General features: G+C 42.5%; 1 long non-coding RNA gene across 5 annotated transcripts in view; it reads left to right on the top strand.

Annotated features, from left to right (window-relative positions):
• The window catches only part of LOC112132050 (uncharacterized), a 221,541-nt gene that overhangs the window by 76,800 nt on the left and 116,813 nt on the right, over positions 1–27,928 (top strand). For 3 of the 5 annotated variants that reach the window (XR_010136191.1, XR_010136188.1, XR_010136190.1), the window contains exon 5: positions 10,534–10,661. This is a non-coding gene — a long non-coding RNA (uncharacterized LOC112132050). Of the gene's footprint in view, positions 1–10,533; positions 10,662–11,499; positions 11,740–12,710; positions 12,839–27,928 lie in introns of all 5 variants that reach the window. The other 2 variants (XR_010136189.1, XR_008522170.2) reach the window with 1 other exon arrangement.

The raw sequence follows: 27,928 nt of genomic DNA, 5'->3' as shown, positions 1-27,928 counted from the left end.
CCCCATCTCTATAAAAAGAAAAAAAACAAGAAAACCCCACAAATTATTAAACACTAAACACTCTCTGCTTCCTCTCCCTTTTTGCACTTTTGGGTTTCAGGCTGTTTTTCAGAAGGCTCTTAAAGTCTGGCCTCTGAATGTGATAAAGACATCAATTGGCCAGGCACGGTGACTCACACCTGTAATACCAGCAGCACTTTGAGATGCCAAGGCAGGCAGATGACTTGAGGTCAGGAGTTCGAGACCAGCCTGGGCAACATGGTAAAACCCCCATCTCTACTAAAAATACAAAAATTAGCTGGGTGTGGTGGTGGGTGCCTGTAATCCCAGCTACTCGGGAGGCTGAGGCAGGAGAACCGCTTGAACTCAGGAGGCAGAGGTCTCAGTGAGCTGACATGGTGCTACTGCCCTCCACCCTGGGTGACAGAGCAAGACTCTATCTCAAAAAATAAATAAATAGATAAAAATTAAAAAAAAAATCTATCTGTGTCATTTAGTCACAGCTTGTCAAATAACTTTCTGTCTCTGCTCTGAAAGGGCATTTTATAAAAGAGTTAAAAATTTTATATGGATATTGACATTCTCATTGCTGAGGGGTTAATATAGTCATTTGTAATGACTAAACATATTATTCAGTTATAATGACTAAACATATCTCATGACTCAGTTCTGAAACCTAGTACTAAATACATAGTTAATGAATAATATTCATTAACCATGGCCATCATAAATATTCATCTAATGCCTGTCTTCATTTGAGGGTTAGTAACAGTTAAGGATATTTGTGGAGAGAATGAAAGTGATAAATTCTATCTATATTTACTCTTATTTAAAAAGCAAATTCATTTTTTAGAATACTCTTTGATAAAATCCTTTAACAAAAGGAAATTTCCTTTTAAAAAAGTCTTTTGTCTTTGAGTTAATACTCTTACACAAAGACTGTTTACTAATGTTTTGCTTGTTAAATGGCCAGTTGATGGACAGTGTAAACAATCCAATTCAACGAAGAGTAATACAAAGCAGTGTTCTAAAGCGTTAAACTGATGCCTTCCTAATAGTACTTTGGAGTTATTTTTCTAATGAAAAGAGATAGCAGTAATTCACTGCCACCCTTTCCTGGTCTTCTTGATCAACGACACATCTTAAAGGTTGTTGGATGTAGTTGGTATATAGTCTTTGAACAGAATGGAGTAGGGACTGGTAACCTTTTTCTTCAAAGGGCCAAATAGTAAATATTTTAGGCTTTACTACCCAACTCTGGTATTGCGATACTAAAGCAGCCCAAGAAAATATGTAAATGAATGGGTGTGACTGTGTTCCAAAAAACTTTATTTTCAAAAACAGGCGGCAGACTGAGTTTGGCTTGCGGGCCCTAACTCACCCACTGCTGGAATACAGCAAACCCAATAGGGTGTTAAATTGGCTCTGAAGTTGCAATGGAAGTGTAATCTAGGATTAGGAAGAAGCCAATGGGTGCCAGGGTTCTCTATGAGCAGGTGGCTCCACTATGATGGGAAAAGTCATGAGAAAAAATTAATAATAATGAGTGGTAATAGCAATGGCTAATGTTTACTGATAATTTGCTATATAACTTGGGTTAAATACATGTTTTATCTCATACAATCTTTATAATAACCTTGAGGTAGGTATTAACCTATTCCCGTTTTGTAGATGAGAAAATTGGGGCAGGGAGAGGTTACATACAATTCCCAAAGACATAGTTAGTAAGTGTCATGGCTGAGATGTGAATTCAGATAGACTGACTTTAGAGACTGCTCCTCTAAGGATGCATTACTACATCCCCCCAGAGGACAGAGCCACATCCAAAGTCATCACAGCTGGGAGGGAATAGAAGGGTCTCTATATAGACACTGTATAGGTTCTAGGATTTCTATTCTGGTTCTAGGGGTTCACCATGCTGCAGATGGGCCAGGAATTGTGCCCTGGGATATGCACTGGGGGAGACAGTTCTCCATAGGTCTCTCATATTTCTTCATATTTTCAAGCAGAAGCATTGATAGCATTTTTCAAACATGTTTGCATATTGGAAAGCAGCCTTGGAAGACAGAGGTGGTATCTCCTTCTGGAACAGAGAGAGGATTTGCTTGCTGCATAGTATGATAAAGACGATGCCTCTTTTTGGGGCAAAGTTGAGCAAGTTTGTTTGTAGCTCATTATAAATTATTGGAGTTCTTCGGCCATGATGGAATCCATTGTGTGTGCTACTGGGCTACTCTATGTTACCCTCTTGGACCTTGGGGGGCAAGAACTAATATGAACATAAATCTCACGTTGCTTGCTGTGCTGAGTGAAATAAAGTCCTTTGCCTTTGGCCCAGGAGTCTCATGTCTTCTGCCAGTAACCTGAATCTGTGGCAGGCTAGCTTGTTTTGTGCAAGCAGGGTAAAATGTCAGTTCTTGACATACACAGGTGGCACAGTAGATCCTAATGGCTGGTCTGAGGAGGAAAGCTGTTCACTCTTGGCTTGGTTTTGTGTCTTTTTAAATTATGGATGAATGAGGCCTGTGCTGAAGCTGGGGAGAGGCAAACCTCTACAAGCACCTGTAGCTCTTGATTACATAACTGGCAGAGTGCTATGGTCTTCTGAGAAGTTCTAAAGCTGACCATATGGAGTTAAAGATGTACAATTGATTCGTTGGAATGATTTTCAATGAACCATAGCTGTAACATAAATATTACATTCCAGCTGTCTAATGTAGTGGTTCCCAAAGCTGCTCATTAGATCACGTGGTAACATTAAAATAACAACGATAAAACAACAGATTCCTGAGCACCGCCTCATATATGATAAATCAGAATATCTGGGGGAGAGGCTCAGAAATCAATATTTTACAGATTTCCCAGATTATTTAGATGCAGTCAGTCCCTGCACTGTTCTAATGATAAAGATTGAATTCTATCACGGACAAGTCCTGCTTCTCTGTACCTAAATTTTTTCATTTGTTACACAAAAAGCTACTCTAGAGCTGTGCTGTTCAATATGGTGGCAACTAGTCACAGGTGGCTATTTGAAATACAATTTATCAAAATTAAATTTAAAATTCATTTCCTCAGTTCCATTAGCCACATTTCAAATATTTAATAACCACATGTAGCTACTGGCTACAGTATCATATAGCACAGATGAAGAACATGCCCATCATCATAGAAAGTTCTATTGAATAGAACTGCTCTAGAGTATCTTATTACACCAGAAAGGAAGGATGCTATCAAAGATGACTGCGGTTGTACCGAAAAGACTAGGAGCTAGCATAAATAAGCTTCCATTGGCCAAAGATGGGATAATTTGAGCACTAATTAGAATAATAACTGCAATGGATTTAAATATATCAAATACATTTAAACTCATGAGTTCATAATCATACTAAAATAATATTTATTGGTGACTTTTGGAGGATGCTAAGGAATGAAGTCACTATCTGAAAACTGGAAGATAAAGGGTTATCAAGCATTTAATCAGTACTGTTCATAAAGGAAAGGCTGGATAAATGCTTGAGATGGACAGAGTTGCCTGTCAGAAGGCTCATTAGCAGGTCCTACAGAATGGGAGCACTGCTTGCCCTTTGCCATGCCCAGTTCAATAACAGACCCTTGTACTGATTTTTCTTCCTTTCTTTTTTCATTTCCCATATCCTGCACTTCTATTCTCTGGGATCCTTAAATAAATTACTGCCTGCAAATCTCTATCTCAGGCTCTGCTTTTGGGGATGAGGAACTCTGGCTAGGACAGCATTCTACTTCAAATTCTTGAAAGGGAATCCAACCCCACCTGGGTATAGATTTGGTTGCTTGGTTCAGACTTCTATTCCTGGTCCAATCTCTTGTGAGAGGCTGTTTCTTCCTGAGGTATAGTTGGGACTTCTTAAAGTTGAAGAAGTAGAAGGGAGAGAGAGTTATGGGGTCAAAACTGAATGCAAACCTGCATTGGAAAAAGATTCCCCAGGTGATTTTATGTACCTTAAAGTCAAATAACTCTGCTTTAGAGGTTGTAATAATTATCTGGCTCAGGAACATTTTAAAAATAGACAAGATGTTGAGTCCAAAGGTCAACGGGAAGCACATTTGGGGGAAGAGGAACACACATTGTTACATGGGGGGTTGGAAGAGGAAAAGCAAGATTGAATATATGTGAAACCTTTAAATCTACAGAGGAAAATGGATAATATGCAACATATGGTGCATGGTATAATAGCCTAATACACAGAAAGGTACACTGTGTGTACCTGGGTTATTATATTTTGTACCATAAACCTCAAAAAATGTTTGACCAGGAAGGTGTGTGTGTCTGTGAGGGAGGCAGAACCAATCTTGGCAATTCACCACTTCCCACCCAGCACTTTGGGCTTCTCTGTTCCCCTCCCCAGGCTTCTAACATTGTCCGCCTCAGTACAGGGCCTCTTCCTCCCATGCAAAAACTCTCAGTCATAGGCAGGATGTACTGGGAGCTGTTTAACAACTGGCTCTCCAGAAAAAAAACAGAAAGCTCTGATTTGCAGCATTTTCCAATTTCTAAGGCATAAACACTCCCATCGCGGCTGATTGTAAATTACTGAACACAGAGTTGGGAGGTGGTATAAACTGGCCCCCGCTCACCACTGGGAATAAGTGGAAGAAAGGCAAGGGGGGAAATAAATGGTGGAAAGACACTGTAGAGGGCTTTAAGACCTTCCCAGAAGTGAGGGAAAGGAAATCAAGGTAGTGATGACCTGGAGTCATTCCTTTAACTTCGGTTACTATGATTCAGAAACATTGGTATCTGCCTCTTCATGTCAAATGGGACTCTGCAGAGGCTTGCCTTGCTTCTTTGGCTCCGTGTGGCATATTTGGCCATCTCGTTCAATCTACGGCCTCGTAGCTTCAATGTTCCTGAGAATGTCCTTATACTGTGGCTTTTTTTTTTTTTTAAGATGGAGTTTCGCTCTTTGTTGCCCAGGCTGGAGTGCAATGGCACAAACTCGGCCTACTGCAACCTCCACCTCCCAGGTTCAAGTGATTCTCCTGCTTCAGCCTCCCGAGTAGCTGGGATTACAGGCATGCGCCACCATGACTGACTAATTTTGTATTTTTAAGGGAGACAGGGTTTCTCCATGTTGGCCAGGCTGGTCTCAAACTCCCGACCTCAGGTGATCCGCCCGCCTCGGCCTCCCAAAGTGCTGGGATTACAGGCGTGAGCCACCGTGCCTGGCCTATATTGTGGCTTTAAAAGAGTCAGAAACTCAGCTGGAGAAAAGGTTTTAGGACAGCGAGAGTGCCTTGTATTCTGTTTTGATAGAAACCTCTTCCATAAACATTATCTAGGCCCTGGAATGCTCACACCCACCTTTCATGGGCACATCACACCCATTCTTCCCTGCCTGAATGCTCCTGACCCCCATCTAGCCTCCTCAGGTGTTACACACCCTGCTTCGCTGGCAACAATTCAAGCCCTCACCTGGTTTCCTTGGACATCATCTGAGAGCTACCTATCTGTCTTTCCTGAGAGAGCTCCAGCTGGCACAGAACCCCTTCCCTTGGGGATACTGGCAGATACATATCCAACTTGCCATAGGCACTGGCAGGGAGCTTAGACCTGTCCTCCTGCCCACAAGCACTGCCTTGAAGGCTCATGCTGGCTCTCTGAGTGCCTGATCCAGTGGCCTGGGTCCTCTGGTCACCTCCCAAGCTGCAGACCATTGATTTCGTTTGCAGCTCTGGGCCAGCGGAACCCCCCGTTCTCATCCTTACCAACAAAGCGCACACTTGAATTTCCCATAACTGTTCTGGTTGCTCACTTTTTGCTTTTTCTTGGAAAGCATCCAGGACAGGAATCTAGCTTAGTACAAAGAACCTAAATTAATGCTTCTTAGCCTGCACAAAAAAATAATTTTTTATTATCTTCTCTTTGTTGTCTAATCTGATCCAAGGTGACTTGCAGGAAAGAAATGCTTCCACTAGCAAGTTAAAAGTGTTCATTTTTGCAATCCTAATAGCTGTTTGAAATATAACAGCTTGTTTAGTCCTCTCCCCAGATGAATGTACCTTCATCTTTAGATTTATGATTTGGTTTTTATCTCTTCTGAAAATAGAGACAGATGTAGTGGAAGTTCCCTTATTTCTGCCTCTCAGAACTGGGGCCTCTTTTCTGAGTTTTACTTGTCTTCTAGACACCCAAAGCAGCCACTAGTTAGGTTTATTCTTCTTAATTCTCATTTTCTCTCCATATGTTTTCTTCTCTGAGCCCATAAACACATCACCACTCTTCTTTACAAAGGCAGGGCCCCTTACATGATTTAGAACATTCTACATACTGACAGAGCACTCCAGGTGGCTCAGCTAACTCACCACAGCTTTTGTGTCTTTCCAGGTTAGGGAAGGTATTAGGGCCAGAGGTCAGCGTGCCCTTCCTGCCAACAGACAGCCTTGCTCCACCCACTGAGTGTTCTGTTTGGAGTGAAGGCCAAAGGTCTCTGGACTAAAAAAAATGCCTTTAATTCAAGCCCAAGTTATAAAAGAAAGAATTCCAGCTTCTGCTGTCAGGCCTGCGAGGCTGGCCAAGCTGGAGCATCCTTGACCTTTCTTTTTTCCTTCAGCCATCCAATGAATTTGTGTCCAATTTGTCCTCCAACCCTCCACAGACAGTTGCATTCTATGATGCCTCTGGTGATTTGGAAGGCAGCCAAGCTAGGCACAAAAATAGGAGCGCCTGAGGCGAGAGATTCTTCCAAGGTTCTTGGTTGTCAGAAAGATGAACATCACCAAATGGTTCTAAAAGAAGAGATGAAAGGGATTAACATTGTAAGCAGTTGTGAGATTAGACTGTCCAAGTCACTAGGCTCCAGATGAAGCAGGAGGCATAGCAGAGAAAATCCTGTGCTGGTATCAGTAAAATTATGAGCAAGGTTTTAGGGGAATCATCAGAGGAAGGCTAAGTTGAATGGGCACTAATGAGCTGATGACTCAAATCTAGGAATGAATAAGATCATAACAACCAAAGCTCTGCATGAAGGCGGGTGCTATGTAATTGTCACATCTACTAGAGACAGGCACTGGTCCCCAAGATGAGACTGGCTGGCCCCTTACCCAGTGAGCAAGTTATCAAATACTTAACTAAAATAAGAACTGTGAATACGCCCAGAAGGATTCTTAGTGCATGCTCTTAAATATGTTATTCTCCCTATCTTTTATTAAGGCCCTTGTTTGGAGAAGGGACTGAACTAGATGTGGGCATGTCTTAAAAATGCTTACGAATCTTGAGCCTGGTATAACGTAAACACTCATAAAACACTTTATTGTTTACAATATAGTAGGACTCATCCCGTCGTGGGGAGCTACAGCAGTGGCCTTGAAAAGAGTGGGTATTAGTACACACATGTTCAGAATGTCCCACAGTGCTACATAGTGCCCAGTTCATGGATAAGCTGCCACTCTGCTGGGACAGGCTTCATCTGTCTATTTCAAATGTATAAATATTGGGTGTGCTCTTGGCCTTAAAAGGGGTTAGATGTAGCACAGGGCATTTCTATTGCCATGAAATCAGTCTGAGAGTGTTGGATGGGGGCATTAATATATGAAATCAGGGAAATAGCTTTTCCCTCATCCTCTTCATCTCCAAGAATATCTTTCTGAGATATTCTCTATTGTTCTGCCCAGCGCAGTTAGGTCTTACTTAGTTTGCCTTATAAGGTCATTTCAGATTTCAAGAGCTCTCCCCATAGGAAGTTTTTCCTGCTGTTCTGCCTGAGTTGCCTTCTGCTTAATTTTAGTCCATTATGTCTGTAAAGAGAGGGAGGGTTTTATGGGGCAAAAGGCCCAATCATCGTGGGAAGAATGAATCATTCCAAGAACAGTGAGATGGGCTGGAAGGAGAAGGCAGCGAAGGGGCAGGAAGTTGTGGGTGGAATGGGTTATTGAGAACAGCATCAAAACAGTCTGTCTTCTCTCTCCATTACTTCCACTAGGGGGTGCCCAGCATCCCAGAATAATCACTATTATTAGGAAGTTTGATGTGTCATCTCCTAATAGAAGGGCACTGGTTTCTCCCCCAGGGTTTTCTATATCTCTGCCCTGAGTTGAGAAGAGATCTCTGTGTGTGTATGTGTATGTGTATTGTGTGTGTGTATTTGTTTGTGTGTATGAGCTTGTGTATGTGTGGGTTAGAATCAGTAAGTACACAAATGCCTCTTAAGCATTTATTTAAAGATTCTCAATTCATGAAAATCCTTAGGGATACACTGAGTTCTCCAGGACCCAGCTGACTTGATCTTGAAATCAGTGGCTGGAGTAGTTGTGGGCCAGAAACATCCTCCTCAGCCCAGGAGAAGTGGCAGCTGTTGTATTTTAATCACTGGGAGTCAAGAAGTTGTAGGGATAAGAAATGAGTGCAGCTGAGGGATCAGCTGGAGGTCAGGGATGGAGGAAAGACTGAGGGTGTGTGAGATTCTGAAGTAGAGTGGTGAACAGGGGTGGGATGGATGTCAGGGAGAGGTGAGGGTATCTGGAGGGTTTCCAAACAGCCAGGCCTTCAGGATGGCCACAGCAAAACTTCCAGTTCTGAATGGTTTTGTGGAAAGAACATGGAACCTGGATCTTGGAAGACATGAATTGAAATTTCAGTTCAAGCATTCTATAGCCGTGAGACCTGGGGGAATTGGGGCAAGTTATTTCACATCTTTGATCTTCAATTCTCTCATCTTCAAAAGGAGACTAAAGATACTAGGGTTAAGTGAGAATTTAAAAAATAATGCATATAATGCACTACATAAATAGAATCTTCTTCCTTTCCCTTTCTCCTACTTGGAAATGGCTGAGAGCAAAGATGCAGTTCTTACTGCATCCCATGACCACAGAGTTCTAGGACTGCAGCCCTGGGCAAGAGGTTCCACCCTGGCTGCTGGAGTTTTCTGCAATGAAGAACTTCAGTGAGTGTTCAGGGCATGCCTGCAGAACCCTGGTCCTTCTGTTTGGACCAGCGCTCCAAATTTGTAGGCCTTTGGGCCATAATTTAGAACCTATTTCTAAATTTTTGAAGGTCTTCTGTCTAGTCCTGAGGATTTTAGTCTCAGAGAATTAAATTGTCTTACCCAGGGTCGGTCATACAGCCTGCCAAAGCCTGGCCTGGAATCCAGGTGCAATGTTCATCTGTGTTACCAGTTCCTCCATGCTAACCTGACAGTGACTCACAATTCCTTATAGCACAGTGTTCCAAAGTCTGAGCCACAGACCACCTGTACTAGTAGCAGCAGGTGGGCTTGATAAAAATGCAGATTCCTGTCTCCCTGCCAGCCCCGTGCAATCAGATTCTGTGAAGTTTAAAAGTAATGACTTATAAATTTCCCAGACCCGGGTTATACTTTTATATGGAAACATAATGCCTGAATCTGACAGAGCGCTTTTTCATGGAGGACAGTTGGGACTCTTGGGCAGACTTCTTGTTGCTTTCGTACTCTACAGGTGTTCCTGACCCTGGTATTTATACAGCCCTCTCCGCCCTACCTACTTACTTCCTTCCCCCAGAACTTCCTAAAGTGGTTAGGAACAATTGTTGTGAAGGTCATAGGAGACCATTTCTGTGAATGCCAGATGTGTTGGTGCAATTTGAAAAGGTCAATTTGATTGACGCCTGAGCCACAGTGATAACCCAAGGCAGCAGCCCTGTCACTGCTAGCTCTCAACAGTGGTGGCACTGCAGCCTCGAGCAAAGAGATTGTTTAAACTGATGGCGGGGAAGCTTTAGTTCTTATTTCTGGGAGATCAAGTGGCACCAGGAGAAAGGCTGATCACTAGTTGCAACTTCCTTTGTATTTACAATAGCGTTTGCTGCTAGTTTAGCTGTGTTTAGACTGAAGGTGGGGGCAAAAATTACCCCTTCCTCTAAAGCTATGAACTCTGACCTCTTGGTCTAGAGAGAGATGGACTCTGGACATGTGGACACGCTCTACGAGATTCTTCCTGACAAGGGCTGTATGAGCTGGCTTTCAGAAGGAACTTGTTCATGACGGTGGATCACTATTCAGAGAGACACACTCTGTCTCAAAGAAATGACAGGGGCAGCAGGGACAACATTAAGTTTTGATAGGGTCCTGCAGCTGTTGGGGCAAAAGTGTCTGCCTTGGCCTCTGGGGGTCTCTGCACTGCAGAACTGCAGTGGATGTACAGGGATTGCCAGGGGCTGCAGAAGGATTTTGCAGTATGCATTCATGTTAGCTTCAAAGTGCCCAAAATGAGCATGAAAATGCTGTCAGAAAGGCAATTATTGCTACCTGAAGTCCCTGTTGGAACAAAGTGCAAATTAAATACTGGTAAAAGAAAACAAAGCAGATCATTGTTGTGTAGCAAATGTCACTGTCCTGTGTACCTATCTGGCCTACTGGCTGACTCCAGGAGGTGGGAGGCGCGACTGCATGGAGCCACGTTCGGCCTCCTACCTTCAAAGCTGGTTGCATCTCTGAATGGGGAGCTGGTGAGAAAGAGCTCTCCTTGATAAAACATCATTTTTGTCCTTCCCAATCTATTCTTTCCTTTTCTGTTTTCTAGGAACAAGAGGATTTATCTGACTCAACTGGAGATGGCTCCCTTCCCTAATTTATTGTTGCATCCTGAAGCTTCCCCCATGCTGGGCTCGGTGTGAACAAACAGCGCGGGAGAATGCAACCACTGCAGAGGTACAAGTTCACAGAGGGAGAGCTGTCCCTCGACTGGGCCAGAGGCAAAGACAAACCCCAACCTCTTTCTTGTCATTCATTGAATTTTGCTGAACCTGGAAAGGAAATAAATTCCAAAGGCAGGAAGTAACCCAGAGACCATAACAATATGTGAAAAGCTTAGCCGGTGCTTCCGCCCCTTTGTTTCAAACTATTCTAATCTGTGTCCCAGGAAGCCTAGCCCATGGCCAGATGGAGATCTGTTTTCAGATGCCTCCTGGCATCTGCCACTCCTGGCTGGTGACATTTGCACATTTCAGAAGGCAAACCTGTCCCAACATCTTTAAACTTCCAGAGAGGTGTAACACCAGGAAAGTCCTTGGGTCTCAGAGGGCTGACGGCACCAACCAGCTGATTTGCTTCATCTGCAGCTGAACTGCTGCTGGACTCCAGCCTAGAACACTAGCACACCGGGTCTGCTCTTGAAGATTTGCAGATTCTGAAATCCAAATGCCCTTTGTTGCCAGAAAAGGCTGGCTCCCTTGCCTGCTTCATAATCCCTTCTCACCAGGCTTTCCTAAAGAAACTCAATGAGTCAGAAAGGAAGAAAACATGTCTGAGGGAGATCTGGAGGTGGGCCGTTCTCTCTCATTGCTTCTGAAAATTCCTTTCTGTTTTGCAATGTGGGTAATGTTTAGGGATTTGCTTTTACTTTTTCTCTGTTTCTTCCTCTGTTAGCTCTCACTTTGAGAGACCCTTCATTTACCACTCATGAAATTAGCTCTGCAATAGCAGGATGCTCTCTGATGGGGAATTAGTCACTGTTGCAAAAAAGTTTAGACTTTACTTTCATCCCCAGGAGCAGAGCAAGAAATTGTTCCCGCCCTGCTCTCAGAAGGAACCATCACTCAACTGCTCTACTCTGCTCTGGCTCTGAGTCCTGTACTTTTCCTAGGCTTTTAATTTTTACTGCGTACCTTCCATCAGCCTTCCTACTGAAGGCTGTATGCCAGCTGACGTCTATGCACAGCAAGGTGGCTTCTGGGACACCTGCTTCAAACAGGTATCCAGCTAACTGCTCCCCACCAAACCCTGCCAGGTAATTGGAAAGGAACTTGCAGTTGAGTGAATACCTCTTTCAAAATGTTAAGTAGATCAAAATGTAAAGAATCCAATATATTTGTTGACAACTGATTTATAGAAAAGCCCCAGCAAGAAAGAAGGGAGAGGTTCAGCATCAGGCTGGTGAAAATGAGATCGTGGGTAGGGCACCACTGTACAGCATTCTGGCATCAGACCTCTGTCCTAGGGTGCGAAGTCACTCTGTGCCACTATCTGAAATTGTGTTCTGTTTATTATGAAAGAGGTTTTCAAAAGTGTTTTGATAAGCTTGGATTTATCTCTGGAAAGGCAATATGGTCTCCATTACAAGACAGGAGCTTAATATCAGAGACAGGTTGTATCAATGTATGTAGCTGCTAGTAATAGTAGATAAAAGAAGCTTCAGAAAGGTCGGGGGAGGGAGTCTTTTCTTGTTGTTAGGAAGGAACAATCTTGCAGGGGATATGAGAGATTTTCTCTCTCTTTCTCCTTTCCTCTGCCTACGGAAAATCAAACAGGAGAAAGCTAGAAATATGAGACAGAGAGAAGTAATTTCTCCAACTATTGACACTGGCCAAACAAGATAAATAGTTCATATTCTGATGATGATGACAGCAGTTATGATGAGAAAATATTGACCCAGAGGGAGAAAACAAAGGCTTTTGATTTCAAGCTGTGTGTAAGCCCCAAAGAACTGTTGTCAGAGTCACTTTTATGATCTAAGGGAATTTTGGCTACAATTATAAGAATTTAGGGTGAGTGAAATAAATATAATTGGTCAGAAAAATCAGAATTAGATTAAGACATGATTGAAAATGGTTAACCGTTAGTGAGAAGTATACCAAATTATATGTATTTTTGTGCTTCTTTCAGTCTTTATCTAATTATCTGTTAAAAAGTAACATAGTTAAGAACTGTATTCTGGTTTAAATATAACACAAAGCAAAATATTTTGTTGTGCTGTCTTAGGCATATGTTTGAGATGCCTGGCCACTGGAGGTCATCTCGTCTGCTATGTTCACCACAGATAAATAATGAAAAGAGAATACACAACCTTGTGATTGCTAGCAGTGAAAGCTCAGAGTTATGACATAACAGTAAGTGTTATATTCTACATAACCTTAGGTTTAACAGAGGTAGTTACTAGACACTTAAAGAACATGCTTTTATTTTGCACAAGAGAAAATGGAATTAAAAATGGGAAAAGAATAGAGTCATGACTCCCAAACTGTGTCCTAGGCACCCAAGACTTTGCAGCAAACTTAGAGGGGCCTGTGGCATAGTTTAAATATCAAGGAAGTATAGTGGCACTTGACATCTGTTGGATATCAACTGAACTATTAGCTCAAGGTAGTTCATTGTTCCAACATTAGATTGTGCTACATTTCTTCCAAAAAATGTCCTGTCTTTGGGAAGCTGAGTTTTCAGCAGTTGTTGTAAAATGCAAGTACCCGGAGAAAATCACTGTGGAATAGGAGGTGAAGGTGCTTGTGTCCACATGGGTTCCAAGATTTGAGAAGATATTTGGTACCCAATTGGCATACACATCCCTTTTTCTTTTTTTCGGATGGAGTCTCACTCTGTTGCCAGGTTGGAGTACAGTGGCACAATCTCAGCTCACTGCAGCCTCCGCCTCCTGGGTTCAAGCAATTCTCCTGCCTCAGCCTCCCAAGTAGCTGGGACTACAGGTGCACGCCACCACACCCAGCTAATTTTTGTATTTTTAGTAGAGACGGGGTTTCACTACGTTGGCCAGGATGGTCTCGATCTCTTGACCTCGGGCACACACATCCTTTTAAAAGTAACTGAGTATTTAAGAATGAAATAAATTTTTTTCTTTCGATTTATGTGTATAATTTTTTTCAAACAACTAAGTTGTTGAGACTTAACTACTAGATAAATGGAATTTTGGGTAGGTATTTCTTTTTGCCTAGGGACTCAGTGAAAAAATTACAGGGATACAAAATGCTGTGACATGAGACAGTTTGGGAACTCTGAATTAGAGCAATACAAAGGTAGATTTTAATGGTTCAGGCTCATTGGTCAGAATTAAAAAGTGGTTAGATCTTCCTCTCCCACACCAGCCAGGACACTGCTCCCAGGATTTTTCCCTGTTCCCATATGAAATAAGCAATCTTAGTCTGAATTTTTAAATTAATACAACCATTTGGTAGACTATTAAAAGTTATATGACACAAAGCTTCTCAAAATATCTCCAATGCAGGACTTTTTTTTTCTTTTTAATTTTTTAATCTGTCATGGACTACATGATGGTTAATTTTATGCACCAACTTATCTGGACTACAGTGCGCAGATATTTGGTCAAATGTTATTCTGGATATTTCTGTGAGGGTGGTTTTTGGATGAGATTCATGTTTAAATCAGTAGACTTTGAGTAAAGCTGATTATGATTCATAATGTGGATGGGCCTCATCTAATCAGTTGAAGGCCTTAAGAGAACAGAGACTGATCTCCTCTGAGCAAGAAGGAATTCTGTCAGTAGTCTGCCTTTGAACTCTGCATCTCTTCCCTGAATCTCCAGCCTGCAGATCTACCCCATCCGATTTCTTTGGATTTTGGTTCCACAATTACATGAGCCAATTCCTTAAAATAAATCCCTATCTATACATATACACACACACACATATCCTGTTGGCTGTGTTTCTCTGGAGAATCCTAATACAGACTGATGCTTTTAAAAAATGTGATAAAAATGAACTTCTAGGAAAAGAATCATATGCTTAAATATTTCAGAAATGTCAAATTGTTATAAAAGTTTCTAAATGCTTGCTTCCATTTTCTATATTTAGCTTTAGCTTGTCTATGATTGGTAATAAAAGGTTTGTGGAACACACTTTGAGTAGCACTGGTCTCATAAAAATGGAAATATATGCATATACCTATCTATATTTATATCTATGTACATACATTTATTTACTTTTAACTTGAAACTAATTTTAAATTTATAGAAAAGTTGCAAAACTAGTACAGAGTATTCCCATATATTGCCTTCCTCAAGTTCCCCAGTTTTAATATCTGTATAACTATAGTATGATTTTTAAAACTAAGAAACTTAACATTAGTATAATACTATTAACTAAACTAAAATCCTGTATTAATCTGTTCTCACATTGCTATAAAGAACTACCTGAGACCAGGTATAAAGAAAAGAGGTTTAATTGACTCACAGTTCTGCAGGCTGTATAGGAAGCATGGCTGGGGAGGCCTTAGGAAACTTACAATCATGTCAGAAGGTGAAGGGAAAGCAGGCACATATTACATGGCTGGAGAAGGGGGGAAGAAAGAGTGAAGGGGGAGGTGCTACACACTTTTAAACAACCAGATCTTGTGAGAACTCACTCACTATTATGAGAATGGCAAGGGGGAAGTCTGTCCCCATGATCTAATCACCCTCCCACAAGGCCCCTCCTCCAACATCGGGAATTACAATTTGACATGAGATTTGGGTGAGGACTCAAATCCAAACCATATTATTCCACCCCTGTCAATCCCAAATCTCATGTCTTTCTCACATTTCAAAACACAATCATCCCTTCTCAACAGTCCCCCCTAAATCTTAACTCATTTCAGCATTAAGTCAAAAGTCCACAGCCCAAAGTCTCATCTGAGACAAGGCAAGTCCCTTTTGCCCATGAGCCTGTAAAATAAAAAAAAAAGTTAGTTACTTCCAAGATACAATGGGCATATAGGCATTGGGTAAATACACCCATTCCAAAAGGAGAACTCAGCCAGAACAAAGGGGCTACAGGCCCCATGCAAGTCCAGACCCCAGCAGGGCAGTTATTAAAGCTCCAAAATGATCTCTTTTGACTCCATGTCTCATATCCAGGCCACATTGATGTAAGGGGTGAGCTTCCAAGGCCTTGGGCAGCTCTGCCTCTGAGGCTCTGCAGGATACAGCCCCTTTGTCTTCTTTCATGAGCTGGCGTTGAGTGCCTGTGGGTTTTCCAGGCACATGGGGCAAGCTGTTGGTAGATCTACCATTCTGGGATCTGGATGACAGTGACCCTCTTTTCACAGTTCCAGTAGGCAGTGCCCCAGTGGGGACTCTGTGTCAGGGCTCCAACCCTACATTTCCCCACTGAACTGCTCTAGTAGAGATTCTTCATGAGGGCTCTGCCCCTGTAACAGACTTCTGCCTGGACATCCAGGTGTTTCCATGTATCCTCTGAAATCTAGGCAGAGGCTTCCGAGCCTCAACTCTCACCCTCTCTGCATCCGCAGGCTTAATACCACATGAAAGCTGCCTAGGCTTATGGCTTGTACCCTCTGGAGCAGTGGCCTGAGACATATCTGGGGCCCTTTTAGCCATGGCTGGAGCTGGAGTGGCTGGGATACATGGAGCAGTGTCCCGAGATTGCTCAGGGTTTGAGCAACTTTGCTCAACCAAGGTTACTCAAACTTTTCTGGGCCAGGCCCAGAAAACCATTCTTCTCTCCTAGACCTCTGGGCCTGTTATGGGACGGGCTGCCACAAAGGTCTCTGAAATGCCTTCTAGGCATTTTTCCCATTGTTTTGGCTGTTAACATTCGGCTCCTTTTTACTTATGCAAGTTTCTGCAGCTGGCTTGAATTCCTACCTAGAAAAATCGGTTTTTGTTTTCTACCACATGGCTGGGCTGCAAATTTTCCAAACTTTTATGCTCTGCTTCCCTTTTAAATATAAATTCCACCAACCTCTTTGCTAATGTGTAACAAAAGTGACCTTTGCTCCAGTTCCTAATAAGTTCCTCATCTGCATCGGAAACCAACTCAGCCTGGACTTTATTGTTCATATCGCTATCAGCGTTTCGGTCACAACAATTCAACAAGTCTCTAGGAAGTTCCAAACTTTCCCTCATCTTCCAGTCTTCATCTGAGCCCTCCAAACTGTTTTAACCTCTGCCCATTACCCAGTTCCAAAGTCACTTCCACATTTTCAGGTATCTTTATAACAATATCCCACTCTTTTTCTGTATTAGTCCATTCTTGCATTGCTATAAAGAACTACCTGAGACTGGGTAAAGAAGCTTAATTGACTCATAGTTCTGCAGGCTGTACAGGAAACACGGCTGTGGAGGCCTTGAGAAACTTTTAATCATGGCAGAAGGTAAAGGGGAAGCAGGCACATCTTACATGGCTGGAAAAGGGGGAAGACAGAGCAAAGTGGGGGTGCTACGTACTTTTAAACTCATTCACTATCATGAGAACAGCAAGGGGGACATCTGCCTCCATTGATCCAGTTACCTCCCACCAAGTCCCTCCTCCAACATTGGGGATTACAATCCAATCTGAGATTTGGGTGAGGATGCAAATCCAAATCATATCAGACCCTATTCAGATTTCACCAGATATATCTTAAATAGTGAAGTCACAGCTCTAGGATGTGCAAATTTGGTAGGCACTGGGATAGAAAATTGTTGCAGAATGAGTTGAACCACTGCTTTGTTTTATTTGTAGATCAGCTAGCTGAAAACTAGAAATGTTTGTCAGTAATTGTGAACTGTTCTGTAGAAGAAAATACAAATCATCAACCTCAATTAAAAACATCTCACACACATTGATTGAGCCAATACCATAGCTACTAAGCATGCCTTTTATTACTGCCAGAAATAACAAATTCTTTTGTATCTGGACACATTACTCCCTTAATGACAGACCGTATAGAAAAGCGATGCTTGGACATGTATCTGAAATGTCATGCATTTTTGGCCAACCCACTCTTTCTCATCTCTTCTGTGCAGTTTGAGCTTCCACAGTTTGAACCCAGCTCTGGCTTTTTGGGCCCTTTCTGTAGTGACTATGCAGATTTCTATCATGGTACCTGTAACACTTTGTTGCTATAACTGGTGTGGGTGCCTGCTAAACTATGAGGAACTCATGGGCCTGGCTCTGTCTTATTTGCCCTGGTATCTCAGTGCCTGGCATAATGCCTTAGGCATAGCAAGCAGGAACACATGCTCAATGAAGAAATGAATGAATAAATTTAACATATGATAAGTTCACATTATTTTTTTCCTACTTGATCTTGTTGGGAAAAGAGCCCATAACTTAAAATTATTCCAGTTTATAAGACAATGTTGGGTGTATATTAAAGAGGAAAATCTTTCAAGGGCTTTGTGTTTGAGAAACAGGCTTTGAATGCCAGTTGTGACTTAACAGCTGAATGAAGACTATCACTTTTACACATAGCATACATGTATGGGTGCTGACTCACTTTATTCAGTAGACACAATGTACTCCTTAGGTAATTTGATCCATCTCAGTAAAATCTGCTTTCTACCCAGACTGAAGGGTTGTGGTTAGTTATCATTATTATTCTGCATTGCTACAGTTTGTGTTTTCAAAGTACTGTGTTCCCCATTTTTTTTTTTTTTTTTTTTTTGAGATGGAGTCTCACTCTGTTGCCCAGGCTGGAGTGCAGTGGCGCGATCTCGGCTCACTGCAACCTTTGCCTCCTGGGTTCACGCCATTGTCCTGCCTCAGCCTCCCTAGTAGCTGGGACTACAGGCGCCTGCCACCACGCCCGGCTAATTTTTTTTGTATTTTTAGTAGAGACGAGGTTTCACCGCGTCAGCCAGGATGGTCTTGATCTCCTGACCTCGTGATCCACCTGCCTCGGCCTCCCAAAGTGCTGGGATTACCGGTGTGAGCCACCGCACCTGGCCTGTATTGCCCATTTTTAATGAGCTAGGCAGATGATAAGTAATGAAAGGGGTTTTAGCTAGTCTCACATGTAGCTGGTGTTCAATCAATTTTTGATGACTGCTTAATCACTGAGGTTAATTGGGGACGGGCTGGTGTAAACTCACAGGAAGAAAGGCTCTCTGACTTTTTCATGGATGGAGGAGGTGTGGGAGTGGAGAGAGGAGAAGCTGGGAAAGACTATGAAGGTGGGAGAGGGAAGGAAGTAGGAATTCCTTCTGATAGTAGTGGAGCAGGCTTCTGAGTCTCTGACCCACTTCAGCAATCCTCAGGGCTCTCTGGGGCACATCATGTTCATTTGCCCTGTGAAGGAGTAGATTCTTTGGGGTTGGAGCTACTAATTCTTAAGAACAAGTTGTTTAGGGACTACTTTTATAAGTTTTGTGGTCAATTTTTAGCATTCTACTAATGCTTTTCATATCACTGACTCTAAAGCTGGAAAAAAAAAAAAAAACCATGCCAAAACAAATTTATAGGAATTCAGGACATCAAAGCTGAATAATGATTTATTCTCATAGGAGGTATTGCAATTAGGGACAAGAAAACTGTTGATCCTAAGGGTCCCTAGTGGCAGGACAGACTGAATATACAGTTGAGACATGGAGAGAGGGATAATTTAACTTCTCTTCCTTGGAAAATCCATCTCCTCCTTGAAGCCCTGCTCAGTGGCTTGCTCTGGCACTGTCAACTGAGAGATGAGAAATGTTTTGAGTGTGGGGACTGGGAGTGAGTATTGTCGGCTTAAAAAAGAATAACGTATTAGGTTTGTGTTAAGTGCTCCATAAACCCTTCCTACCCCCTTTAAAAAATGGTCAGATGATATTTGTATATTTTGGTGTTATTGGAACATAACTTGGAGAGAAGAAAAGTTGAGAAGATAAAAATATAAGCCCTTGCCAGCCATTGGGTTGGCTGGGGAAGTGTGGAAAAGCTCAGGGAAATGTCCTGCCATACACTCTAATTCCTATGTCATCATGGGCCTGGCAGGCCCAGCTAGCCTGGGGCCATACATGAAGGCCAGTGGAGAGGTAAATTCAGCAGCCTGGAGCTCCCAGCAAAGCAGCAAAGCCGATTTGTCTCATCCTGGGTAGAAGCTTAAATCCAGTTGCCATAGAGTATTTTGAGGATTAAATGAGCTAATGTCTGCAAAAGCAACCTACACAGAGCCTGGCACCCAGAAGATACTCAAACAAAGTAGATTTTCTTCCTTGCTGTGACTTCACAAGGGATTGTGGGTGTCTCAGGACACTGTGTCTCAGTTAATGGCTTTATGCCATGTGGGCATTCTACCTTTTTGAAGACACTGGAAACTTGGACCGAAACCAACTCCAAATTCTTCCATTCTGGGTGAGATGAGCCCCAGCTAGAGATGCAGCTCAGTTTCCTCATTTGCAAAATAGAATGGTGTGGGGAAGTTATTTTGCGTCCTTGAATAAGGAAACATGGTTCATATCATTTCCTCAGAGAGTGGCTGGTCTGGATTTCAACTCAGCAGAGGTCTATGGGAACTCACATGGGGCTGCTGCAATTTCTATTTTGAGCAGAGACATTATCTCTGAGATATCCGAGCTAGGATTTCTTTAGTGATACCTTACCAACTTCTCACAAATACTTCACTCGGAACCCTAAACCCGGGGAGCACCATGGAGCCTTTGGCCCCAACTGCTTCACTCTCCATCAGTATTTGCATAATGTCAACAGAGTCTCACCATTTGTGACCACCTTGTGACCAGGCAATTCTACCTGCCTCTTGTCCCTGGCCAAAAGGCTAGTCCCCTTTGTCATCTATTCTTTTTCAGTTCCTTGCCCATCTACTGCACTCTCACTCTCTCATTATGTTTTCATATTTAATCTCTCCTTCTCAACTGGATTCTGTTTGCCAGATTTAAAGTATACACAAGGCTCCCACTGGGGGGTGGGGTGGGGGAGTGGAGATAACTCTATCCCAACCCTACCTTCCCCTCAAGCTTTCATATTCTCTTCTCCCCTTTACAGAGACTTCTAGAGAGAACATCTATACTTGTTGACTCGTTTTACTTTCATATTCTGTTCTCAAGCTTTCATATTCTCTTCTCCCCTTTACAGAGACTTCTAGAGAGAACATCTACACTTGTTGACTCTTTTTACTTCCTGCTCACTCCTTAGGTCACTGCCAGGCGGGCTCCTACCTCATCAGCTCGACAAACAGCTTGTGCCAGGGTTACTCACCTTCCTTCACATCTCGGCAGTGGTCAACACTGTTGACTGTCCCTCCTCCTCGAAACACTGTCTTTTTTTGTCTTCAGTGACGCAAGGCTCTTTTGGTTACCTTCATCTTCTCTGACTGCTCATTTTCTATCTCTTTTGCAGTCTTATCCTATGCTCCCCGGGTCAATACATATTAAAATACTCAAGGCCCAGTCCTAGATAGTCTTGTCTTTTTTTGTTTTTTTGTTTTGATATGGAGTCTGGCTCTGTCACCCAGGCTGGAGTGCAGGCTTACTGCAATCTCCGCCTCCTGGGTTCAAGCGATTCTCCTGCTTCAGCCTCCTGAGTAGCTGGGATTACAGGTGCATGCCACCACGCCTGGCTAATTTTTATATTTTTAGTAGAGATGGGGTTTCACCATGTTGGCCAGGCTGTTCTCAAACTCCTGACCTCAAGTGATCTGCCCGCCTCAGCCTCCCAGAGTGCTGGGATCATAGGCGTGAACCACTGCACTTGGCCGTCTTCTCTTCTTATTCTATACTTCATTCATGGCAAAAATGTTTCTCCAGCCCAGGTCTCTTCTTTGAGCTTTAGATCCATGTATCCAATTTCCTACCTAATACTTTCATTTGGAAGTTTCACATGCATCTAAAACACAACATAGCCAAAACCAAACTCTTGATTCTTCCGAAATCTTTTGCTGTTCCCTATGTCACCCGCATTGTTAAGCAGGCCAGAACTTGGAGTCACCATGACCTTTCCCTCTGCCTTACCCTTCACATTCAATTTTGCCTCCTAAACCTCTTTGAATTTGTACTTTTTTCCCTACTTCCACTCCCACTATCCTAGTCTAAGCTACCTTCACCTCTTCCTGGATAACCTTAAAAGCCTCTTTATTGGTCTATCTGCCACCGTTTTGACCTCCACCTCCCAAAATGTATGCTGAGTGAGTTATTCATCTGATTTTCATGTCTTCCCTGAGATGTTTAAAATGTTTGTATGCCCTCCCATGATTGTAGGATGCGACATTCCTTAACACGACCATAGGCCGTCTACCTAGCCAGCTTTAGATCAAACCACACTCTGCTTTGCTCTCTTTACTCCAACCACTGTGGCCTTCTTTCACTTTTTTTTTTTTTTTTTTTGAGACGGAGTCTCGCTCTGTCACCCAGGCTGGAGTGCAGTGGCGCGATCTCGGCTCTCTGCAAGCTCCGCCTCCCGGGTTCACGCCATTCTCCTGCTTCAGCCTCCCCAGTAGCTGGGACTACAGGCGCCCGCCACCACGCCCGGCTAATTTTTTGTATTTTTAGTAGAGACGGAGTTTCACTGTGTTAGCCAGGATTGTCTCAATCTCCTGACCTTGTGATCCACCCGCCTCCACCTCCCAAAGTGCTGGGATTACAGGCGTGAGCCACCGCACCCAGCCTCTTTCAGTTCTTTTTACCTGCCACGCTTCCTCTCACCAACTGCTCTTTGCCCAGAATGCACTTACTTCTGTAAGTTTCACCCTTTCTTCAAATCTCAGCTCAGTTATGGCTTCCTCAGGGCTGTCTTCCTTGACCTCTCTGACCAGGGCAACTCTCTACCATATGGCCCTGGGTGCTTCTCCTTCAGGTGCTGATCACAACTATCATTTTATGTTTCTTGGTGTCATTTTTTGGTTGAAATATATTTACCACTGAATATAGACTCCATTAGGGCAGGAACTGTGCCTGGTTTCCGGGGCTTAGAACCAGTACAGTGCCTAGTGCATAGTAGGTGCTCAGTAAATGCATTTGTTGAATGAATGAACAAATAAATACATCAATAAACACAGACTTTTGTTTTCTGTCATTCCTTTGGCTGCTTCTTCTTCTTCACTCCACCCTTTGTCCAGGCGTTGGGACTTCAAATCATGGATTTTTTTTTTTTTTTTTTCTTGAGTCAGAGTCTTTCTCTATTGCCCAGGCTGGAGTGCAGTGGTGCGATCTCAGCTCACTGCAACCTCTGCCTCCCAGGTTCAAGCGATTCTCCTGCCTCAGCCTCCCGAGTAGCTGGGACTACAGGTGCCCGCCACCATGCCCGGCTAATTTTTTATGTTTTTAGTAGAGACAGGGTTTCACCATGTTAGCCAGGATGGTCTTGATCTCCTGACCTTGTGATCTGCCCACCTTAGCCTCCCAAAGTGCTGGGATTACAGGCGTGAGCCACCATGCCCGGCCAAATCATGAATTTGATTTATACGTCCAGTGCCACCACTGGGCCTGCTTCCTATTCTGGGTAATGAAATGTATGAGATGCCGAGTAGCTTTTGGACACTTCCTTTGTAATATATTTTGCTCTCCTGCAATAATTTTGTTATTATCAGGGTTCTATTCAGGAGTACAGGCTTAGGTAATAAGAAAGTGCCACCTGAGGAAGGGTGCTCCTTGACTTAGAACAATAAGATAATGAAATTGGAGGTAAGTTTTGGTATTCATTTAGTCTAGTTTCTCAAGCAAGGCAAAGATTCTTTATGTACCACTTCTGACAGGTGATAATAATGTTTATTGAGCATAGTCCAGTTATTGTATTAAGGATATTGATACAGATGAATCCTTTTAATCCTTAGCGACCATATGGACAAATACAGTTACTATCATGCCCTTTTTATAGCTGACTAACTAGTGGAATGCCTCAACTAAGGCCATGCCTCGTCTAAGTCAGTAGCATAGCCAAGGTGCAAGCCCAGGCAGTTTGGCAGAGCCAGAGGTTTTCACTGCTATGCGATGCTATGCTATGCTATGCTATGCTATGCCACTTCTGTAGTTAGCCAACGTTTATGTAAACACTTCCAGGGATGGGAACCCACTCGATGGTGAGCTGAGTACTTAGGCTAAAATTGTGTCCTATAACTTCAAGCCATTTTCCCTAGTTTCAGCCTCTAAAACTATACGAAATAGCCTGCTCCAATGTCCATAGGACAGTTATTAAAATAGGACAGTTATTAAAATACTTTCAAATTCTAAGAGTAGTTTTTCTGTTCATAAAAATAACATATGTGAAAATTTGGAAAATCCAGAAAAGTATAAAGAAGATAAGAACCCTTGATAAACTGGGAGAAAATAAGTATTAACTGCCAAGAGTCTATTAGCTTTTTGTTATAATTTTTTAGCATTCATATTTCATTAATGGCCCATATAAAATCTGTGGCTGATCAAAACACCTAGTTCTGTGTCAGATGACCTTCCATCAAGCCGGATTTTGTCTCTATATAAAATTCTCTCTCTCTTTTTTTTTGAGACAGAGTCTTACAGGTCTTTAAATCATGGATTTGGTTTATACATCCTGATAAAAAGACAGAGTCTTATAGACAGGATCTTACAGTCTTACAGGCTGGAGTGCAGTGGTGCAATCTTGGCTCACTGCAACCTTCATCCCCCAGGTTCAAGCAAATCTCCTGCCTCCTGAGTAACTGGGACTACAGGCGTGTACCACTATGTCTGGCTAATTTTTGTATTTTTAGTAGAGATGGGGTTTTGCCATGTTGGCCAGGCTGGTTTCGAACTCTTTGCCTCAAGTGATCTGCCTTCCTCGGCCTCCCAAAGTGCTGGATTTACAGGTGTGCACCACTGTGACCAACCATAAAATTCTTAATGTAAAATTTTATACTTATCCCTTTTAAACTATATTTATTTGTTTGTTTTGATTCTTCTGTCTTACTGAAAACTTTTCTAATCCAGATTCTGCTATCTAATGTTAGCCTTCCAGCTTCCAAGATACTATGTGATATTGATAACAGGGCTTTTTGAACCTTTCCCATAGGCATTGCTAAAATGCTAAGCCCTGTGACACATATTAGGAACCTCCCTGTAAGTTCACATGGGTCTATTCATCAGCCATTAATTTGGCCGCTGAAGAAAATACAAATCTGTATAACTGCATTTTCACTGAGCACATATATATTTTTTTCACCTTGTCTATGATGATTTCATGACTTAATGAAATATGTCACTAAAATTGGGTATGTTTCATCTACGGAATTTCTCAACTTTACTGGTATAGTAAGTCTTTTTAAAAATAGGATATCATTTTCTTAGTGAGCCTAGGCTGACTCTGAATAATCACTTCTTAATTTCTAAGTGTTCACAAATCATCATCTAAATATTAATACTTCATTCTAGAACCTTCCTGGAAATCATACCAATCTGTTACTTCAGACTCTTCACTGCAGTTGAAATAGCTATGTGCAGACATACTGGCCCTGACTCACATTTAATGGGGCTGAAGAAATGATCCCATGGGTATATATTGTCTTATTCTTTCTCCTTCAGGAGATCAGCTTCCTGTCAACATACAGGAAACTGGAAAGCTGCAGTCTAATAATATAGCCACTGACAGGAAGATTGTTGTTTAGATTGCCTTTCCAGATTTCTCAATTGAATAATGCTGGTGAAGGATGACTGCTTATTTTATTTATGACTTTGGATCAACTACAAGGATATGTGACTTTACATAGTAGATGTGCTGCTTCCATGTTGCATATAAATCACTTTTTTTGTAAGTCAAATTCCACCTAAAATGTACTACTCTGGGAGTTTACTTTTAAGGCCATCTTGTGGTGAGACATTTTATAAAGTGAAGAATTCTTTAGTGATGTATCTGTTTGCTTGGATTTTAAAGATCAGGGTTGCTTAAAGCAAGGTGAAATTATACTATTTCTTTATTTTTAGAAAAAGTAGCCTAGCATTATCTTTTGTGAATGTCACCCTGAGCAAACAGGACTGGGAAGATCTTGGCCAGGCAGCCTGCAAATGAGTAAAAACCAGAGCCTCCACGCTAAACCACATTCTCACCTCGCAATTCTCTGATGCACTCCTGCCGATGAAAGACTGCTTCCGTGATTGATATTTTTTCATTTTTCAATATCCTCAATCAATAACTGAAAAAGAATTCTATGTACTCATCTTCTGTGAGAGTCCTCTTGTCACTCAGCTGTCAGAGGCAGGGCTGGTGGCTCACTGGTGAGGCTTCAGTTATACTTTATGTGCTCTTCCCTTCCTTGGATCGGAGCTGTGTGAAGGCCAGAACCTCAGCTTGTTCACCTCTGTATCTCCATTAAACTAGCCCGAGCCTTCTGTGAAATGGGTTCTCACTACATATTCATAGACTCAATGCTGACTCCCAAACTCGAGCTGGAACCAACTGCAGGTGATATGATGGGCTCACTCCATCTCCACCAAGGGGACTGCAACAGTGTGGAATGTGTGTGTCTTAGTCTGTTGGTGCTGCTATAACAAAATACCATAGACTTGGTGGCTATAAACAACAGAAACTTATCTCTCACAGTTCTGGAGGCTGGGAAGTCCAAGCCCTTCCTTGGTGCCAGCAGAGTCGGTGTCTGGTGAGGGTTCACCTTTGGTTCATAGATAGTGCTTTTTTGCTGTGTCCTCACGTGGTGGGAGGGGGATGGCAGCTCTCTTAGGCCTCATTTCTTTTTTTTTTTTTGTTTATTTGAGACGGAGTGTCACTCTTTCACCAGGCTGGAGTGCAGTGGCACCATCTTGGCTCACTGCAACCTCCACCTCCCGGGTTCAAGCGATTCTCCTGCCTCAGCCTCCCGAGTAGCTGGGATTATAGGTGCCCACCACCGCGCCCAACTAATTTTTTTGTATTTTTAGTAGAGATGGGGTTTCACCATGTTGGCCAGGATGGTCTCGATCTCTTGACCTCGTGATCTGCCTGCCTCAGCCTCCCAGAGTGTTGGGATTACAGGCGTGAGCCACCACGCCCAGCCTCAGGCCTCATTTCTAAGGAGACTACTCCCATTCATGAAGGCTGTGCCCTCATGATCTAATTATCATGAAAAGGCCTCACCTTCAAATACTATCACGTTGGTGATTACATCTTAACATATGAATTTTAGGGGGATACAAACATTCAGATCATAGCGGATTGGTTTTCTGGTTCCTAAGATTCCCCTCGCCCCAGAACTTCCGCAACATTCTTTGACTCTGAGGCTCACTGGCCCTTAACGAAGATTTCCTTCTTGAGCGTATGTGTGTGTGTGTGTGCTGTATATTTTATTTATATACATAAATAGCCTGCCTAAGTTTCATGTTTAATAAGTCTCCAGGTGAGGTACTGAATCTTAACTCTAACTTCAATCCCTCACCCTAATCCTAACCCCTAACTCTAATCCTGACCCTGATCCTAACCCTAGCTCTGAAATCCCAGAGCCTAGGAAAGTTTCTCTATTCATATTCAAGCTTTAATAAATGTCTACTTTTCATTGTGAATATTACCATGATCCTGACGTAATTAAGATAACCAGAAACTAAGGCAGACACATATTTTGTGTATGTTGTGTTGTTCAGTGAGAATTTTACTGTTTAGAATGAGCAGCCTTTGGTAATGAAAGAGTCAGAATATTAAAATACTTTCAGTATAAATTTCAGTGTTTAGTATGCAACTGAGTATCTTAAGGCAATGACAATCTATACAGAGGAGTTCAGCTAACCTTATCAATTAATTGGAGTAGTCAATTGAGCAACACTAACGCCATACCATTTGCAAATAAAGTGTGTTTAAGGCTTGTTCTCTTCCTAAAACTTTCCAGGCTCTCATGATCCTGATTTCATAGGATAATTTTATAGACAGCTTAAAAACCAAATAAACGAATCTTTAGTATAATCCCAATCACTTAAAACTCCCCTCTGCGTAATACCCCAGCTACATAATTTGATGGGCTTGGTGCAAAACGAAAATGTGGTGCCGTCATTATAAAGAATTCTAGATGGTGACAGCAGATATTAAATCAAGTGTGGGGCCCTTCTAACCATGGGATCTTCTGAGCACAGTTTGCACATCCATGACGTTGGCCCTGCTTAATTACAGGTGAGGGAGCCAAGGTCCAGGAAGGTACAGCAAATTGCCGCCATCACACAGCTGATGAGTCCTATAAACAGCTGAAAACCTGGTTCCTGGACCCCTGGAACTCTCCTGTCTCAGACTTTTCCCACCATCTGGAGTCACCACGGGGAGGCAGCGGGGGTACATCCCCAGTGCTGTGAACTGGACATTCTATCCTTAATACATTTCTTTAGCTGTTTCAACCCTCAGCCCGATTTCTTTCCTAAACCCACACCTGAGCTTGTTTGCATGCAGCTTCTTCTCATTGTCAGCCTGTTCTCTTCCACTGGTTTTCTTGGAGACTCTGGGGAGATGATTTGCAAGGTGCTGGTGGAAAGAAAGCTAATTAGGGACATTATGCAGATTGGATTCCTCTCCTTGGCTCTCAGTAGAAATATATTTTTTCACACTGAGTTTCTCCTCTCT

This window comes from Pongo abelii, chromosome 12 (assembly GCF_028885655.2).
Source record: "Pongo abelii isolate AG06213 chromosome 12, NHGRI_mPonAbe1-v2.0_pri, whole genome shotgun sequence".
NCBI lineage: Eukaryota > Metazoa > Chordata > Mammalia > Primates > Hominidae > Pongo > Pongo abelii.
The sequence above is the reverse complement of the archived record's forward strand: the minus strand, read 5'-3'. Positions and strand labels throughout refer to the sequence as shown.